The 18,112-nt window shown below is 42.1% G+C and overlaps 1 long non-coding RNA gene across 1 annotated transcript in view; it reads right to left on the bottom strand.

The window, feature by feature from the left end:
• Positions 1-10,641: 10,641 nt before the first annotated feature.
• LOC141985415 (uncharacterized) overlaps positions 10,642-18,112 on the bottom strand; it is a 46,260-nt gene continuing 38,789 nt past the window's right edge. The window contains exons 2-3 of the long non-coding RNA XR_012638933.1: positions 13,657-13,761; positions 10,642-11,047 (exon numbers count right to left, since the gene is read on the bottom strand). This is a non-coding gene — a long non-coding RNA (uncharacterized LOC141985415). The remainder of the gene's footprint in view (positions 11,048-13,656; positions 13,762-18,112) is intronic.

Raw genomic sequence — 18,112 nt, 5'->3', positions numbered from 1 at the left:
TCACCAATTTGTACAGGTGAACACAGATCCAAACCCTTGGATCTGTGTTCACCTGTATAAAGGGTTACCCTTCCCTTTATATTTATGACACTTTACTACGATTGTCACCAGACTAATTGGAAGACTTGAAAAACTCCCTCCATCTAAATAGTTATCTGCAATCTGAGATATGTACTGTATCAACACAATGACTAGCATAGCATGAGGAGTCTAAAGCCCAGAGGCTGCAGCCTTACTGTTCCTCCTTTGCAAAAGAAAATGCACAATTGTATAAATCCCCAAAGATAAAATATGTATACACACACACACACAGAGACATCGAACCCAGCAGATTCTTTCTAAAGTTATCACTGTCAAAACAAATACAGCTGCCTGTAGCACCCTCCCGCCACTGATGCTGACAATGCTAGTGAGGAGGAGGAGGAGGAGGTGATGAATGCTTTGTTATTCTGAGGAGGAGGCTAGTGTTGTGAAAGGTGTTGAGTTTGACACAGCAGTATCAAGAGCAGAAAAGCAAAAGTCAGAGAAATCAGCCTCGTACCAGCTAAAATTGCTCTGGCACTAAACCCACAAAAATCAATGACTGTGCTTTCACAGTAGTTTTCACATGAACCTGAGGGAGTGTACAGTGCAAGCTGCACCGTATGGAAAGTCACTGTAACTGGAGGGTGAGATTGGAGCAAATCTGGTACAGAGCCACTGCATTGTACAAAGCATTTATGCATACGATATGTGCTTATATCAGCATAATGCATCTATCTTTGTCTTTTATGTTCACTTTTATGTCTGTTAAAGCTGAGAGGGAAAGAGAGAGAGAACACAGAAAGAAATCCTAAAGGATAGAGAGCTGTATATTGATGTTTAGGGGAATAGTTTACACAGTAAGTACAACTGTGCATTTCCTCCGAGTTCATATAGTTAATGCTGCATTATGGATGTTATCCTGGAGATTCTTGTCCCTGGTTCCATCTTTAAAAGCACAACTCAACACCATCTTCTCCCCTGCCCTGTCCTCCCACTTGCACCCACCCCCTCCCAAATAAAACCCCAAACCACCACACAAACAAAGCTATGGATCTTCGTTTCTGTGCCACTTGTATAACTTTCAGTGCATCTTTTGGCAGAAGTGTGCTGAGAGCAATGATTCCCTCAGAATAATAAATAGTAATGATGCTGAGCCTGTTATAAAGTGAAGAGCTTTTCCTCTCAAAGTATTTTACACATATTACCTCATTCATTCTCACAACACCCTGGTGAGTATAATTGGCCCATTTTTACAGATGGGGAAACTGAGGCAAAGAGGTTAAAGTGATTTTCCCAAGATCAAAAAAGGATTCAGTGCTGGTTATGGGAGAAGAATGCAGGATTCAACCCAATCAGTCCCCACACACATACCTGGGGGGAGACCTCACAGCAGATTAGTTATTATGAGCAACAGGTTTTTTCAGTCTGTCAGTAACATTCCCTGTGAACTCTGATCCCTTTGGATCTGAAAGGAGTAGGCTCTACCACTGAGTGAAAAAAGAAGCTCCCACAGCTGTCATCAGTAGTAGTGCTGTTATCGCCTTTCCCAGCGGCTAGACACTATCGGTCAAAAACATCACAATCTATTCTCTAAGTGACATGTGACGCCTGAACAACCCAATTTCAGTCTACTTAAAATCTGAGCAGTCCCTTGCCAGCACTATATTTGAACTAAGTAAGTCAAAAAAGTGCTCCAGCAGTCCTTGGACTGGAGAGTTAGCCCCCCAGCCAGCTTTGTTGGCATTATCATACACCTAACGTATTCGTAGCAGTCCCATGGACGTCCCCAGATTGCTTTTTGACACATTTGAGCAGCGTGCTGTTTACAAAGAAAGCCCCCATTGCCTCAAAAGAGGCTGTTTCCATAGCAGGATATTCAGAGGAATTAAGGGGAGGAAGAGAAGAAGACCTAGACTGACTTACTCTATCCACATGAAACAGTTAGTGCCTGACCTCACATCCAGCTCTTTAACATGTGAGACAAAAGCACTGGAGAGCTGAACTTACTGAAAGATGGGGATTTTTTGCATAGAGAGAGAAGATGAGATGGATAGATGACTAGGCTGACATTAAGTCTCTCTCTGGCTTGTGCTACTTAAATTCTATAAAACAAGAACAAAAGCCTTGACCAAAATAACATCAAGACCAAATGCAGGTCTAAATCCTGCTTGCAATACACAAACTAGTGATCTCTTTGAAATCAATGGAAATCAATGCATACTCTGCATACAAACATCTTTCACTCAGTGTTCCTTTCCTAGCTGACAGTGACTCAGTGTGCTTCACTCTCCCTTCTCTTAATGGTGAACTAGTTTAAAATGAGCATAAGCTTTCATGAACTACAGCTCACTTCATCGGATACATCCGATGAAGTGAGCTGTAGCTCACGAAAGCTTATGCTCAAATAAATTGGTTAGCCTCTAAGGTGCCACAAGTCCTCCTTTTCTTTTTGCGAATACAGACTAACACGGCTGTTACTCTGAAACCTAGTTTAAAATGGAAAAGTAAACCAGCCAGAGAACATAGCTGTTTTGCTTCCAGGTTCCTGCTTGCTCTAAGTGATCACTAGTGCTGGCATACCAGGAGGATATGGACTATGCTGATGCTATTGCTGTTGCTTTTGCTTTGCTTAGAGTTATTGATTTCCTGCCCCTTCTTGTAAAAGATTCCATAAACTGGAAGCTGTTAAAGGTTAACTGCAAAGGTTTGGTTAAAAAGAATGTTTAAAAGTTGTTTAAGATCCTAAATCATTACTAGTTAAACGTCTACACTTAAAAATTGCACAAAGGTTTCCATTTTAAAGCAATGCATTTGAAAAAAAGTATCAGAGTTCAGGATTGAAGCCCTGCTACAGCTGAAGACATACAGCCAGCTTCCAGCTCTGCTTCAGGTATTTGCAATCTTACCAGCTGTCACAGCGGAAACAAGGAAGCCGGAACTCAGAATCTGCCTGGTAAGTAGATGAAGAAGTGGCAGGCCTGAGGAGCTGATGTCTGGATTGGGTTCTGAATGGTTCCATCCTTTGACAATGTTTTCACTCTGGCCTATTATAGTGATAGAACTGCAAATGGGAGTGCTTGGATCCAGGGTTTGTTTATTTAATCTATATATACAGGGCCAAATCCTGGTCCCCTGTTCCACCAGCCATTCCAATGACAGTGCAAAGCTTAAATACATAGGTTTAACCAGCTGGCTGGAATTCTCCTAGGCTAGAGCAAGGGAATCCCCAGGTCGTGAAGAGCCAACTATGTGGCTCTGCACTACCACCCTGGCCTTGGTGTTGGGGTTGTGGCTGGAATGCTGCTGTACTCCGGTGATCCGATCAGTGGATGGTCCCTTTGCGGCCACTGAAATTTTAAGCAGCCACAATACTACTATAAATTGTGCCAGGGCAGAAGCAGCCCCTGGATTAGGGAGAAGTAGGTCGCATACCAGCACCTTTTCATCCCCCCTTCTGAGCTGTATGGAGCAGAACTCAGCCTCCTGCACAGACCCCTGAAGATTCCCCTTTGATATGTTCATTTTTTCTGTTATTCTCTTTGGCACTTTCAGCTTTATTTTTAAAAGCTTTGCTGTTTACTATGAAACAAATAATTCCTACTGCAAAAGCAAAACATAGACCAAATCTTTCCTGTTCCTGCTCAGAGAACCTTTAAAACTTACAAGTTTCAGTCTCTCTTTCACCTTAAATTGCAGCCCCACCTCCCAAAATCAAACAAAACCAACCAAACATGCAGCATACAAATAAATACAAACAAAAGATGCAGTGGTGTTTTTTATGGTAGAAGTGAACAGTTTAGGAAAAGATTTTCCTTTCTCGGCAGCTTCAAGTCCTTCAAATTTGATAGAATTCAAACTTGAATCAAAGTTAAAAAAGGCAGGGAACAGTATTCTCTAAAAGGCTAGAGAGAGACAAGAAGGAGGAATACCATGGGAGTAGCTGTAGTGTAACGTCCTACAGTATGTTTACTTTTCTTCTCCATCTCGTATTTCTTCACAGGATCAGTCCCCCAGCATTGCAGGCCCTCCCAGGAGTACAATGCCCCTTCTGTATATTGTGCAAGAGGCACTGAGAGCGCAGCAAATTCAAAAAATTAAAGGAAAAAAAAGATTCTCCCTCAATGCCATCATCATTTTTAAAAAAGGCAATTGATGTTGCCTGAAGCAGTGGCTCTGAAGCCCAATTATACCACATTTCATTCAAGTGTCAAAAATTGGAATAATAATAACCAACCATGAGGAACACATATGTGAAATGATGCTGCCATCTTCTTTTGTTTTGACCAAGCATTTTCATAAATTCATGCTTAGAGCAGACCTTCTGCCCTGTTCCTTCAAGGACTTTCTTCTTTGCTGTAGTTTTCAGTTCTTAACAATTGGTTTCTCTACTATTCTAGAGACTAACAAATTTATTTGAGCATAAGCTTTCATGAGCTACAGCTCACTTCATCAGATGCAGTAGCTCACGAAAGCTTATGCTCAAATAAATCTGTTAGTCTCTAAGGTGCCACAAGTACTCCTTTTCTTTTTGCGGATACAGACTAACACGGCTGCTACTCTGAATCTACTATTCTAGTGCTGACAATTGCTCATAGAGGTTCCCATGCTCTCACAACTGGGTAGTCAATCATTTGTGAATTAGCTACCAAATCAGATCTCAGAAAGATACTGGTAGTGTTTGTTCGTTGATAATATAGCTGCAGCTAGCAAGAGATGTCAAGAGTAACAAGAAGGGTTTCTTCAGGTATGTTGGCAACAAGAAGAAAGCCAAGGAAAGTGTGGGCCCCTTACTGAATGAGGGAGGCAACCTAGTGACAGAGGATGTGGAAAAAGCTAATGTACTCAATGCTTTTTTTGCCTCTGTTTTCACTAACAAGGTCAGCTCCCAGACTGCTGCGCTGGGCATCACAGAATGGGGAAGAGATGGCCAGCCCTCTGTGGAGATAGAGGTGGTTAGGGACTATTTAGAAAAGCTGGACGTGCACAAGTCCATGGGGCCGGACGAGTTGCATCCGAGAGTGCTGAAGGAATTGGCGGCTGTGATTGCAGAGCCCTTGGCCATTATCTTTGAAAACTCGTGGCGAACGGGGGAAGTCCCGGATGACTGGAAAAAGGCTAATGTAGTGCCAATCTTTAAAAAAGGGAAGAAGGAGGATCCTGGGAACTACAGGCCAGTCAGCCTCACCTCAGTCCCTGGAAAAATCATGGAGCAGGTCCTCAAAGAATCAATCCTGAAGCACTTACATGAGAGGAAAGTGATCAGGAACAGTCAGCATGGATTCACCAAGGGAAGGTCATGCCTGACTAATCTAATCGCCTTTTATGATGAGATTACTGGTTCTGTGGATGAAGGGAAAGCAGTGGATGTATTGTTTCTTGACTTTAGCAAAGCTTTTGACACGGTCTCCCACAGTATTCTTGTCAGCAAGTTAAGGAAGTATGGGCTGGATGAATGCGCTATAAGGTGGGTAGAAAGCTGGCTAGATTGTCGGGCTCAACGGGTAGTGATCAATGGCTCCATGTCTAGTTGGCAGCCGGTGTCAAGTGGAGTGCCCCGGGGGTCGGTCCTGGGGCCGGTTTTGTTCTATATCTTCATAAATGATCTGGAGGATGGTGTGGATTGCGCTCTCAGAAAATTTGCGGATGATACTAAACTGGGAGGAGTGGTAGATACGCTGGAGGGGAGGGATAGGATACAGAAGGACCTAGACAAATTGGAGGATTGGGCCAAAAGAAATCTGATGAGGTTCAATAAGGATAAGTGCAGGGTCCTGCACTTAGGATGGAAGAATCCAATGCACCGCTACAGACTAGGGACCGAATGGCTAGGTAGCAGTTCTGCAGAAAAGGACCTAGGGGTGACAGTGGATGAGAAGCTGGATATCAGTCAACAGTGTGCCCTTGTTGCCAAGAAGGCCAATGGCATTTTGGGATGTATAAGTAGGGGCATAGCGAGCAGATCGAGGGACGTGATCGTTCCCCTCTATTCGACACTGGTGAGGCCTCATCTGGAGTACTGTGTCCAGTTTTGGGCCCCACACTACAAGAAGGATGTGGATAAATTGGAGAGAGTCCAGCGAAGGGCAACAAAAATGATTAGGGGTCTAGAGCACATGACTTATGAGGAGAGGCTGAGGGAGCTGGGATTGTTTAGTCTGCAGAAGAGAAGAATGAGGGGGGATTTGATAGCTGCTTTCAACTACCTGAAAGGGGGTTCCAAAGAGGATGGCTCTAGACTGTTCTCAATGGTAGCAGATGACAGAACGAGGAGTAATGGTCTCAAGTTGCAATGGGGGAGGTTTAGATTGGATATTAGGAAAAACTTTTTCACTAAGAGGGTGGTGAAACACTGGAATGCGTTACCTAGGGAGGTGGTAGAATCTCCTTCCTTAGAGGTTTTTAAGGTCAGGCTTGACAAAGCCCTGGCTGGGATGATTTAACTGGGAATTGGTCCTGCTTCGAGCAGGGGGTTGGACTAGATGACCTTCTGGGGTCCCTTCCAACCCTGATATTCTATGATTCTATGATTCTATGATTTTAAGTGAGTTTATTTCTTGGGAAATGTGTAAGATTACACTCACTACCACATGTATTCACAGAATAGAGAAGGCATAGACAGAAGCAGAGCAATAAGTCCTGGTCCTTGGTTTTCTTGGGCCCTATGATGTCTGGGGCACTCAGGCAGACATCAGTAACCTGCCCATTTTGAAGTGGGATGTTTGGGAAAGGGATGCATTAAGAGAGCTAGTGAGTAGTGGAAGTTGAGGTATTTATAGATGGCTTGTTGGGGATCGTTTCTCCTTGCAAACAAAGATGAGGATTCTGTAACACTAGGGTCACATGCATAGAGAGATCCTGGACAGTAAGCTTCTCTTTGTTGTTTCACCAATGTTCCTCAACCCTGAATTAAATGGCTGGTGGATTTTATAACTCTTGACCCACAGGAACTGGATTTGAACCTCTAACTAACAACATACAGGCCTCCTAACATTTATTTATAATTAACCAAGGTGGATATTTCACCATGGTCACACTGGGGGGCTAGCTAAACAATTCTAAAGGAAATCAGAACCTACTTGAACCAGCCCTCTTTGAACATGTCAATTCAAACTTCAACACTGTGAGTTTCGTTTGGCAGCCAAATTTTATACATTAGTATTGCAATGCAAAAGACTTGTACTCCAAGGCCCCAGCCATGCATGGCAGGGAGAATGCATGTGCTGGATATTTTTTCATGCCTTCAGACCATTGTCTTCAAATTATGCCCTGGGAGGGGTTAAGCCTTCAGTAAGGTTGCACAGGTGTAACTGATTGGCCCCTTTACTGAAACTCAGAAAACCTATTTGATGGCAATGCACAAGAAGGAGTAGATGCCAACTGTTTACAGTTTTTACATCCGCTGTCTTTTAGCTGTATTTGCTATTTAGTATTAACAGAAGCTAAAGTATTAACCACTTATTTTAATCACTAAAGTATGCAGATGTGACTCCCAGGGAACTAGTAAAAAGATGCCAATTTTATATAGGCACTTTACAGAGCAGAACCACATTTCAAGCAACACCTTCCAACAAGAGATGCAGTACATGTTTATTCAGTGTCAGTTATTCAGGTAGAATAACAAAATGCTGTTTTATTGGCAACTATACATTCATGCATATTAGGCCAACGGCAATTTTCCTAAGGTTTTCCCTGTCTTAGGATCCATGATCAGAAATATTTAAAACACCAAAGGCAAACATTCAGTGTGAGGGACAGTAAAGTGAAAAATGAAAGTGGCTCTAGCTGGATTGTACATTAAATAAAAGGCAGAGAATGAGAGCTGAGTGAATTTTTATATGTTACATTACTACAAACCAGTCAAAGATTCTGACCCCTGGCATCAGAGAAATGATGCAGTCATCTTCCCAATTTTGATACTTTCAATAAAATCATTCCCAAGAGGGCTGGAAAAAATCTCTCTCTCTTTCTCTCTGTCTCTCTCTCAATAAAATGAGAAGCCATCTGTATTATGAGAAAGCATACTAATAATTTGATAGTGTTCTGAAGTAGCTTTTATAAAGCTTTTGCTTGGGATTTAATATTGCCCAGCAAGTCCATCAGATTTCCATGGCTTTGTTGGAAAAAGAAAAGTACAGCACTGATTTGAGCTCCTGCCTGCTGCAGGTCAACAACTCACATATCAACAGAGATAACTTTGAAGATAATGTGTTCAAATCTTCTAAAGCCAACCTACCCCATAATGAAGAGGCATCAGGACAGTTTTTAATTTTAATAATATAGCAGGGCTGGGTCCCATGCGTGCCCAAGTACTAATCTGCTAAATATTACATTTATTTCTTACAGTGAAACAACTACTAAACAATTCAGATCTTTGGCCAGGGTTTGCAGAAGGGCTTCTGAGTTGTTGGAGATCTTTGTAGAACTGAACATGATTCCACTCTTTCTAAAACAATATTTCAACATAGCACAAGATTCCCTATATTCCCCCCACCTTTTTTTTATAAAAAAGCCAAAATAGTTGAACAGCAGTCTGCAGTGATGAATACATGCATGCAGTCAAAATAATTAATGTCAACTTACAAGGTCTTCTGGAAAAATATCATCAGAGGGAATCCACATATGGCTCCTCTTCTACACCTTGTGGAAGGAAAATACTACAGGTTGAGAGATCGGAAGGAGAAAAATAGGTATCAAGACAAAAAATGCTGTTTAGTGCATTTATTAACTCATAAAATAAATTTAGGTATAAGGGACCATGGCAGAGACCAGGTCAGAGGAAGGCTGGTCTTGTAATTAAGGCACTGGGCTGGGAGGCATGAAGACTGGCATGATAGTCCTTGTAGTTGTGCTGCTCTAGAGGATTTTCAAGTGTTTAGCACCCACAATTAGGGTCAGATTTGCTGAAGAGCTCAGATCCCCTTCAGCACTTAAATCAAAGGGGCTCACTTTTCAAAAAGCATTCTGCTCCCTTTGGGACTTTTATGTCCAGAGTTTAAGATGGAATTCATTACCTGGAATACTGAGTTTTTCTGAATATCTAACCCCAACTGCTGGTGCTGAGCACTTTTGATTGTAACTTCCCTTCGTCTCAGTGTCCCATCTGAAAAATGGGAATAATAATACCTCTTTACCTGACCGGGGTGTGATGAGGATAAATACTTGGGAAGTAGTCGGACACTGCAGAGCAGGGGGCCAGATAAACATATGATTTGGTGCTAACAATTCTCTTCATCTGCTCTAGGAATTACATTATCCTTCAGTAAGTACTCTAACACTCAGAACAACATCAGGTTTAAAAGTAGTGATTCTCTCTGCTTTTATAATTCTTCCTTTTCAAAAATGGAAGAGCTGTGATGCTTCCTGAGTCTACATTAGCCCCAGAGATTGAGCTGGATTTTGTTCCTTTGTCCCAGCATGACTGGAATCCTGTCCTGCTCAGTGTGGAGACAGCAGTGACTGAGGACAAACACAGGAATGGATTTTAAGCAGCAGGCCACAACTTTATTAAACTTAACACAGGGGAGGGGTGCTACCCACCCTGTCATCCAGACTCTCACCTAGCATGTATTTTAAGTGGTTCCACTGTGGAATCACAGGACTCCTACTATATAACCCATAAGTTGGGGTATATTCTCCTCAGCCTACCCCTCAGTTCAATTTTGAGTCCTACCAACCACCTGCTTTCCCTGAGGGGGACAGAGGGTACTAAAAGGGGACCCTTGGCCCATGAAGGCCACAAGATATTCCTTATCATATGAGTACAAGGTCCATCAGTAAAACCCCAGGCATTGAAAACCAGCCACAAGTTGTGACAAACCTTACCAAGTACTATACTTAATTATTAAATCATATTCCTATTTAACTATGCTGTGAGAAAGGTGACAAACTCTCCAGGTCTCTGTCAATTTGGAAAGAAAAAAATTCTTTCCTGATGCCAAAACAAGGGATTGGTCAGACCTGCCACATCTGCAAAATACAGCTCTTAGGCTACCATTATGGTGTGGGGAACATGAGGCTGCTGGAAAGAGCAAAAAGGACTCCATATGCCATCCAGGCTAGCTTTTAAATTAATGAAAGGGAAGGGCGAGGGACCAATCACCTCTGTTCCCCCCCAAGCTAGCCAATGAGTAGCTAGAGACTCCGAAGGGGAAGGCCCCCCCGCGAGCCTTCAGCGCATTCTCTTCCTCTGTTCAACTGGGGCTGTCTCAGTGCCTCCAGCCCCACCAAGCTCCCCATCGAGTGAGGCCGGTGGGTGGCATTTTTTCAAGTAGACAGCTGATAGGTCTGGTGCGTACATAGTAACGTTGCTGGGTTAAGCTAGTCAGACACCTTAAATGTAATTCCAAACATCTGTAGCTGGATTTATAGTGATCTAAAAGTAACGGAGAAAAGGACAACACTTATTCAGTGACAAAAAAAGAAATACATAAGATTTCCCGTGTTGCTCTTGTTGTCTGTGCCACCACATATGTAATAACGACCCAATGTACTGTAATTCACAGTGACACTGTCAGACAGCAAACACAGTCAGAAACCATGCCAAGCAGAGAATAGAGCTTTATTTTGCTCTTTTATTTTCAAGTACAGTCTTGCACTTGCCTTATTTACAGCTATTCAGTTGGTGCTCTGGAGTAGGGGGGGCCGGGATTTACAGACATGGATGGCCTACTCGCTCTCTTGTTTGTTTACTCATAAACATTCAGAGAACCTTTAAAAAAGCACTTCTTTTCAAGTCACATGAAGGTGAGAAGCCTCTTTGTGAGTTCTAAGGGATCTCTAGTAACACACTGCTTTATGTCTGATGAGGCACTGTGCGCAATTGTCTGGCTGACCACTTCCAATTCTGGCTTGACCGTTTTGCTGCTCTCATCCAGGCAACAAAAATAGATCCTGACTTGGATGGATGAGGAGAAGGAGGTAGAAGACGTCTACTGAACAGACTGAAGCTATAATTAACAAGGTTTGCTCTGCTGTACCAGGAAGGCTTGATCTTCTGTAGCATGAGGTCCACACTTAGCAGGTACTGTCAAGAAGAAGCATAGATAAACAGCACTATTTTCCTCTCTCATTAGAAAGAATAAGTTGATTTACCATGTCAGGTAAGAACAGTCAGTACATGTGCTACGAGCGCAATGAGCTTTACACCACATTGTTGCCCTGTAAAAGTTACATATTTCTGAAGGAAGGTTTAAGAAAGTGAACAGGATCCTTCTCTATACTGTCTTGATGATATCTGAAGAAGATGTAGCATGTTTTACTTCAGAAACGTACTTCTGCATTTGTACTGGGGTATGAAGTTTCATGAGGTTTTGAGAGAAGCTCCAAAAGCTTTTAATGTAACTCAAGAATGTCATGTGTGGGTAAAATGACACCTCTAACTTTAGATTTCAAGCCCAATTCTCAGAGTTTGTGCCTGCACGTTCGTATATAATTTTCAAATACTTTGATTTAGAAGAAGTATAGAATAAAATACTTTCTGAGGAAAAAAGTGTTTGTTTGTTTCCATTGTTTGTTAACCTCCTTTTCCCCCAAGTGGTAAATGAATTGCTCTCAAGTGCACACACCAGTCTGCCCACCAAAACACATTGCGCATCAGCGGGCATTGTGGGAAACTAGCTGCTCTCTTTGTATAGGCACACACACAGTGAGATCCAAATTCATAGAGCAGTACAGTTCTGGAGAACTGGCTGTGAGCTGTCCTGCTTTATGAGAGGTAGTTTGGTTCCAGGCGATTGGGTCAGTGGACTAGGAGCTGGGGATGTGGGTCCAAATTCTCCATTGGCATACATTTGCATAGCTTTAGAGATTTCAATGGAGCTGGGTCAATTTACACCAGAAGAGAATTTAGCCCATGGAGTCTAGTCCTAGCTTTGCCTCTGACTTGCTGTGTGAGTTTCAGTAAGTCACTTCACCTTTTGTGTCTGCTACCCCAAATACCCCATCTATAGAACAGCAGTTGCCAATAAAAAGTTAGCATTTGCCAGCACCACACAATGGTATGTGAAATTACCTCTATTTAGAACAAGAAACAACCATAACTGTGCATTGGTTAGCATACACTACCCTTTCAATGATTGCCCCGTAACTGCTTTCCTTTATCCTTCTCTCTCTCTTCTCTAGCCTTGGGGAGGTAGCCACCCAGCTACCACTTTGGGACTCCCCTCTCTCTCCTACCCTCCTAGGGGATGGGTCATCAGGATCTTCCCCTCCCTATTCAAGCCAGGGCAATGGGGCTGAGCTGGGATCTCTTTCAATCCTTTTTCATTAGTTTTAGGTCTATCCTGCACCCCCATGTCCTATCCTAAAGCAGGAGATCCTCCACCACTTTCTTCATGTCTCCTCCATATTGGGACTGTATGTGTGGTTGTGCGTATGTATGGAGTGGGAGGTGAAAGAAGAACAGACTTCTCCTCCCATAAGGTTCAAGGATTGTCCCGCAGCTCACAGATCACCAAGCGGAGCTAGAGTGGCACAAATTAGCTCCTCACTCTAGAAGCCCATCATCTCCAGACCTGAATATGAAACTATTACTTATCAATGACTTTCACATTATTCAGGGAATTTAGGATCTAATTTCCCTCTCCCTGGTTATCATCTTGAAAACTGGACCGCAGTCCCACGAGAATACCCACACTGCACACAATACTGCATGCTGAGTAGCTAGTGACAGGTGTCCACGATTCAATCCCTTAGAATTCTGTAGTTCTAAAACATTTGTTTCCCTCAGTGAGGCCATATATGAGCTCTGAAGCAGTTTTTGCCTATAGATAGGCCTTCCACAGAACAATGGATCCAGAATCCCTTAACTTTGGGGCTTGGGTTGAGAATTGTAATCTGCATTAGAATTGGAATTTTACAGCTACCCCATTAGTTCTTCATAATGGGTCAAACAACAACCTAAGATCTGGACGTACTCAGGTCTGGAGTTTTTTGAAGTCTAGGTCTGAACTTTGCACATATTTTGGAGTTATTTATGCTCAGAGATCAAAAATTCCCCAGGCTTCAACAAATTGACTTTGCAAAGGTTAGCATTAACAGCCACCAGTTTTATAATAATCTCAACACAGGTTTAAATGGGCAGTTAACCCCAATTGATAGAGGAGGGGTGAGGGAATACGGATAAAAAAAGGATAGCTGAGGATTAGGGGAATTAAAGAGGTATAAAATAGAATAAACATGAAAATAAAATGAATGAAAAAAGGGCAGAAATTCACTTTGGAACTGAGACCAGGCATGGAAAGTCTCAGACCTAGGGGAAAATACTTCAAGGCTTATGAATGACAGAAAACAGGGGGTTATGGCCAATTGGATTGCAGCCATAACTACAGGTGCTCATATGTTAATGTAACCTCATTTTGGTTCAATATGTGCTACAGTATTTCTTTGTCCTTGAATTTCATTTTTTCCCCCCAGAATGAGGAGAGGAAGATGTTTGTTTGTTTGCTTTTACTTTCTTTTTCAATGGTGCAATTTTGCTTTTCAGGAACTATGATTTTTCCCCCCCAATCTTCCCTCCCCTATCTGATCATTGTTTGAACAGGAATGAATTCCCAGTCCCAAAAGCCCATATGTGATTTCTGTGGTGTGATCCCAAATTACCTAATCACAGCTCACGTGCCAGTGCACACTCACCGTTTAACATCTTTTTTCTTTGAGCTGGGTACAGAAAGTGCAAGTTGGCTCAGATGTAAAAATAATAGCTGGGTTAGGCAAGACCCTTCACAGTGGGTGTGAAGTCTATAAATAAATAAATAAATAAATAAATAAATATGTATATATAGCTGGGCACTAACAAGCAAGTTAGAAAATGATCTATTTAAAGTTTCAAATCTGATTTAGATGCTGCTTTGAAGCAGAGTGGGGAGCCAGTGGATTCTGGTCTCCATCATCATTCTTCAAATAAAAAAATTAAAAAATTATGATAATTATATGTTGTGAAATCTGGATGGGGGCATGCTACATCCTTGCATATCTTCCACTGTAATTAAAGCTTTCCGCTGATTCTTCTTGAGTGCAATTGTTACTTCAAATGTGAATTAATAAATCATGTCCATCTAGTTAAGAATTAAAATCAGTCTCAAGTATTCTTGCTTAGACCTGCAAACTTAAACACAAGGAGGGATGAACGCTCCTAAGAAAACCTCAGCAAAAAAAATGGGTCTTGTCTTGTTTAGGGTTTTTCAGGTATCTGAAAAACATACACAGGGCGAAGTTACATGACTTACCCGTATGGAAGCATTTTTCTAGCTTTATACCAAAACAATATGCAAATGGTCTACCCCTACTTTCACTCATGACTGGATACAAATACAAAATTCAAGCTGAGTAATGCTAACTGCCCAAACGCTCTGCTCTAAAGGATCCTCAAGGGCTTCTGGTCTCCTGTGGTATACACAAAGCACTTTAGCTATCACAGTGAATTAGTGTAAGGCCTAGTAATGCACCTTTAAGTATGTGAGCCCTTTTAAGGCACTTAGAGGTCAAGTCTGTGGCTATATAAAGTACAACCTTTGGAACATTTATTTTCCTTGCCTGTCCAGAGGCTCAGATGGCACGCAAAGGTGGTGTTTAATTTCATCAGCGCCCTTCAGATTCCAGATTGTCAGAGTCATCCGTTGGCTGTGCTAGCCAACCAAAATTTACAGTAATGTAATAAAGCAAGGTAAATATTGGCAATCAAGCAATGGCTGTTGAGCATGACTGCTTGTTAAAGGAGTAGCTGTCATTGTGAAAGCTGTCATTTTGCAACAGACCTCTAAACAATATGAACAACACAGAGCAAGTAAAGCCAGCCTATCCCTGGGACCATACACGCAGCCACGCTAGTCAGACTCTTGTCACAGTTCTCAGCTATTCCAGCTAAGAAGAGGAGTCTCTAGCTCCCCAGAAATCAAATAGTTTTGGGGGGTAAATGTACTCTGCATGGAAACAATGAGAGGGTTAGACTGACATACACATGCTATGACAACAAAAAACTAAAACAGATGTAAACTGATATATCAGAATAAAAAGAAAGAGCTCCTTGATATCTGAATCTGAATGTAAGGGACACAGTAAGTTTAATCCTTAATCATGAATGCAGAGATAAGTGATAGCACACAAACAAAACAGTATTTTTCACAGACCCATTTAAATAAAGTCCTTATACAAGCAAGCATAATTTTTTGCCCTGACATACTGAATTCAGGAGTGGTTTTTACTAGGAACGGAAACTAAGTGTGAAATGCACATGACGTCCTTGCGGTCAGGTAACTAGGGCTGCCATGTGCATGCCTGGAGACACCTGAGCTTACTGATCTCTAGGAGCCGGCTGGAAAGTTCTGCAATGCTGCCAGGCCTTCCTCACTACTGGCACTGAAACACTGTCTTTTCCCATTCCATTGGGAAGTCCCTGGGTCCTGGAGAGACCGTGTCTGATTTGGTACATACAGGACACAATGAGTTTTCTACACAAAGCCTTCCCTTTTAACATTGGTCCCTTATGTTGTTTATTCAGGGAGTGATTTATCTTGCCTATGGAGATTCAACAGGGGATGAGTCCTGGATGTCTGGCAAAAGAAGAAGAGATAGCACTTTTTAACCTTACTGGAGTACAAGTGAAAACAGACAAAACACACAAATGTTTACCAAAGAGGCCCGAGTAGTTTGTGCAATGGTGTGAGTCATCTGTGTGTATAGTTACCACAATTGCATGGGCAAATCACAGCACAAAGTTAGGCACTGGCATTGCAATCACTTGGATTTGTATGCACAATACAGAAATTATGTGGTCCTGCATTTTATACACAGATCTCAGGTTCCTCTCTTATTTGGTCCAAGAATAAGGACTAAACTGAAGGTGAAGAAGCGGGAGAGACGCCTCAGCAGTTTGGAGCTTCACCAGCAGCTTCTAACATTGATTTACAAATAATGCAATAAATAAATAATGATAAAAGTGGTGTGTGTGTCCACAGACTAACCCTGTAAATGTGACTTTTGTGCAGAGATACTAATCAAATTAGTGCTATTTTTAGCAGCTTTAATCTGAGTGCATTTCTGAGTTTCTTTTCTAAATTTGTGCCAGGTGAATCTAAAGAAAACTTGCAGTTCTGTTCAAAATAAAATGCTGAAGTCCTGATCCTTGTTGGATACTTCTCCTAACTTGTGCAAATCTTCCAGAACTTGAAAGCTCACTAGATAGGAAATATATCCACTCCATGCTGATTTTGCATGGATTAGAAATACCATGAAAGCAACAATCCATTCTCTCAGTGTTTTAGTGCGTCCACTAAGCCAAAACGTGTAAGGGAGGGAGAACATTTAAAACAAGTTGCATCTCTGAAAATAGCAAAACAGCCTTGGGTTTGGTTCGAGCTCTAAATTAAGATTCTGGTTGCTTCCTGTTGGTGACATCTGAAAGAAGGTAGGTAAAAGCGACACACAAACGAATGCTCAGAGTCTCAATTTACAGTGGTGGGTAGGGTTCACACTGTATCTAACTCATCACCAGGGAGACGATGCTGCCCCTAAGGAGTCTGCATTAGTTGGTTCTTATTTGATCTGAAACCCGTTTCACTGCTGCTCTGCACAGCATTTCATATAGGATACTTCAGCACAGGCAAGGAGATAGCAAACTGGCTTGGCACTGAGGAGCAGGAGGGAATACATGGAGTCATCCTCCCTCCTCTTCTGCGTCTCTGTTCTGTTCTTCCTCTCCTGCCTGAAAACAGAACACTTTCTCCAAAGTTAATGCAAAGAGGGATGCAAGGGCTCTGAGTACCCTCACAGAGTTAAGCAACTATTCAGTTTGGTGTCAAGGACAAGAAATATATTCATGACTCCATTCACTGATTTTACAACAGCAAGAGTTTATTTCATGTCAAGAGGCTCTGAAAAAAAAGTTGGGGGAAAGGGAAAAGAAACATATTTAAGTGAATCTGTGTATGTCAGGAGAGGGAAAAGGTTGTGCTCTCACCCAAAATAATGCCCAGTGGAAACTGAAAAGTGTTGTAACACCATAGTTAATAATATCAATCAAATTCAGCCTCCCTGTTTAGTGCAGATGTCACCAGCCCCACTGGGGAGACAGCGCTGCACTGTACACAGAAGTACACAGACGCTACACTACTAAAGGAAGGAGCCTGATTCCTCCACTGACTTATTGAAGTTGCAAAGACAGACACCACATCACCTGCCAGCTACACTGGTCCCTCCCCATCATCAGCAAAATACAGATTTCTCTTTCAAATGTGGCTTCCCTATCCAATCAGCCAAGAATTGCCTCCAACCAGAGGCTGAGTCCACAGCAACATCACAATGAAATTCATTTATGGCAGGTATGTTGATGACAGTCAAGAGAGGAGTGGAATTCAAGTTATGAGGCTACACTGCCATCCTCCTGTTTCAGTGTCCAGGGGTCAGCATGTGAATAGACTCCAGTGAATTGCTGTACATTCAAGGCGCATGTCTTAAACCGTACACTATCAAAACTCAGCAGAGAAGAAATGATACACTGAGGAGAACAAGGCTACTTTTTGGAGCTGATAAAAGGTGTCAGAACAGACTAGTATCAACATGTCCCTAATGCAAGGATAGGCTAGCAGTTGTCCATGGTGTAGCTCACAGCTGATAGTTGTGAGATTGTCTGGCTTAAGCCGGAATGAACATTTCTGTTTAGTCCAGGCATGTCTTGCAGCTAAACACAACTCACTAAGCTGCTGTCCTTTCTGGCTGACCTGCTTAATAAACTGACCATAAGATATCTTGTTGCAGAACAAAAATAGCCCCATATCCTTCTCTATTTTTTTCTTATCCCCATCCAAACTACATGCAAGATTTCTCCCTAATATAGACTCCTAGTAACTTGCTGTAGTCTGTCATCTCTTATAAAATGCATACAAGACACATTGTTGATCTTTCCCATTCAGAGTTCAAAACCCTGCTAACACAACACTGTCCAGAGCAATTTCTAAATCCCTCTGACTTAAACTTTAATACTAAAACATAGCCAACAGAGCTAATGATGGCTGCAAAAGAGCCTGCAGAACAGATTCAAGCCCCCCAAATTCAAAGATGACATAGAGCTGTATTTCCAGAGAAGAGTGACAGG

The sequence above is a fragment of the Natator depressus genome, chromosome 3 (genome assembly GCF_965152275.1).
Source record: "Natator depressus isolate rNatDep1 chromosome 3, rNatDep2.hap1, whole genome shotgun sequence".
Lineage (NCBI taxonomy): Eukaryota > Metazoa > Chordata > Testudines > Cheloniidae > Natator > Natator depressus.
This window is presented reverse-complemented; position numbering and strand designations above follow the sequence as displayed.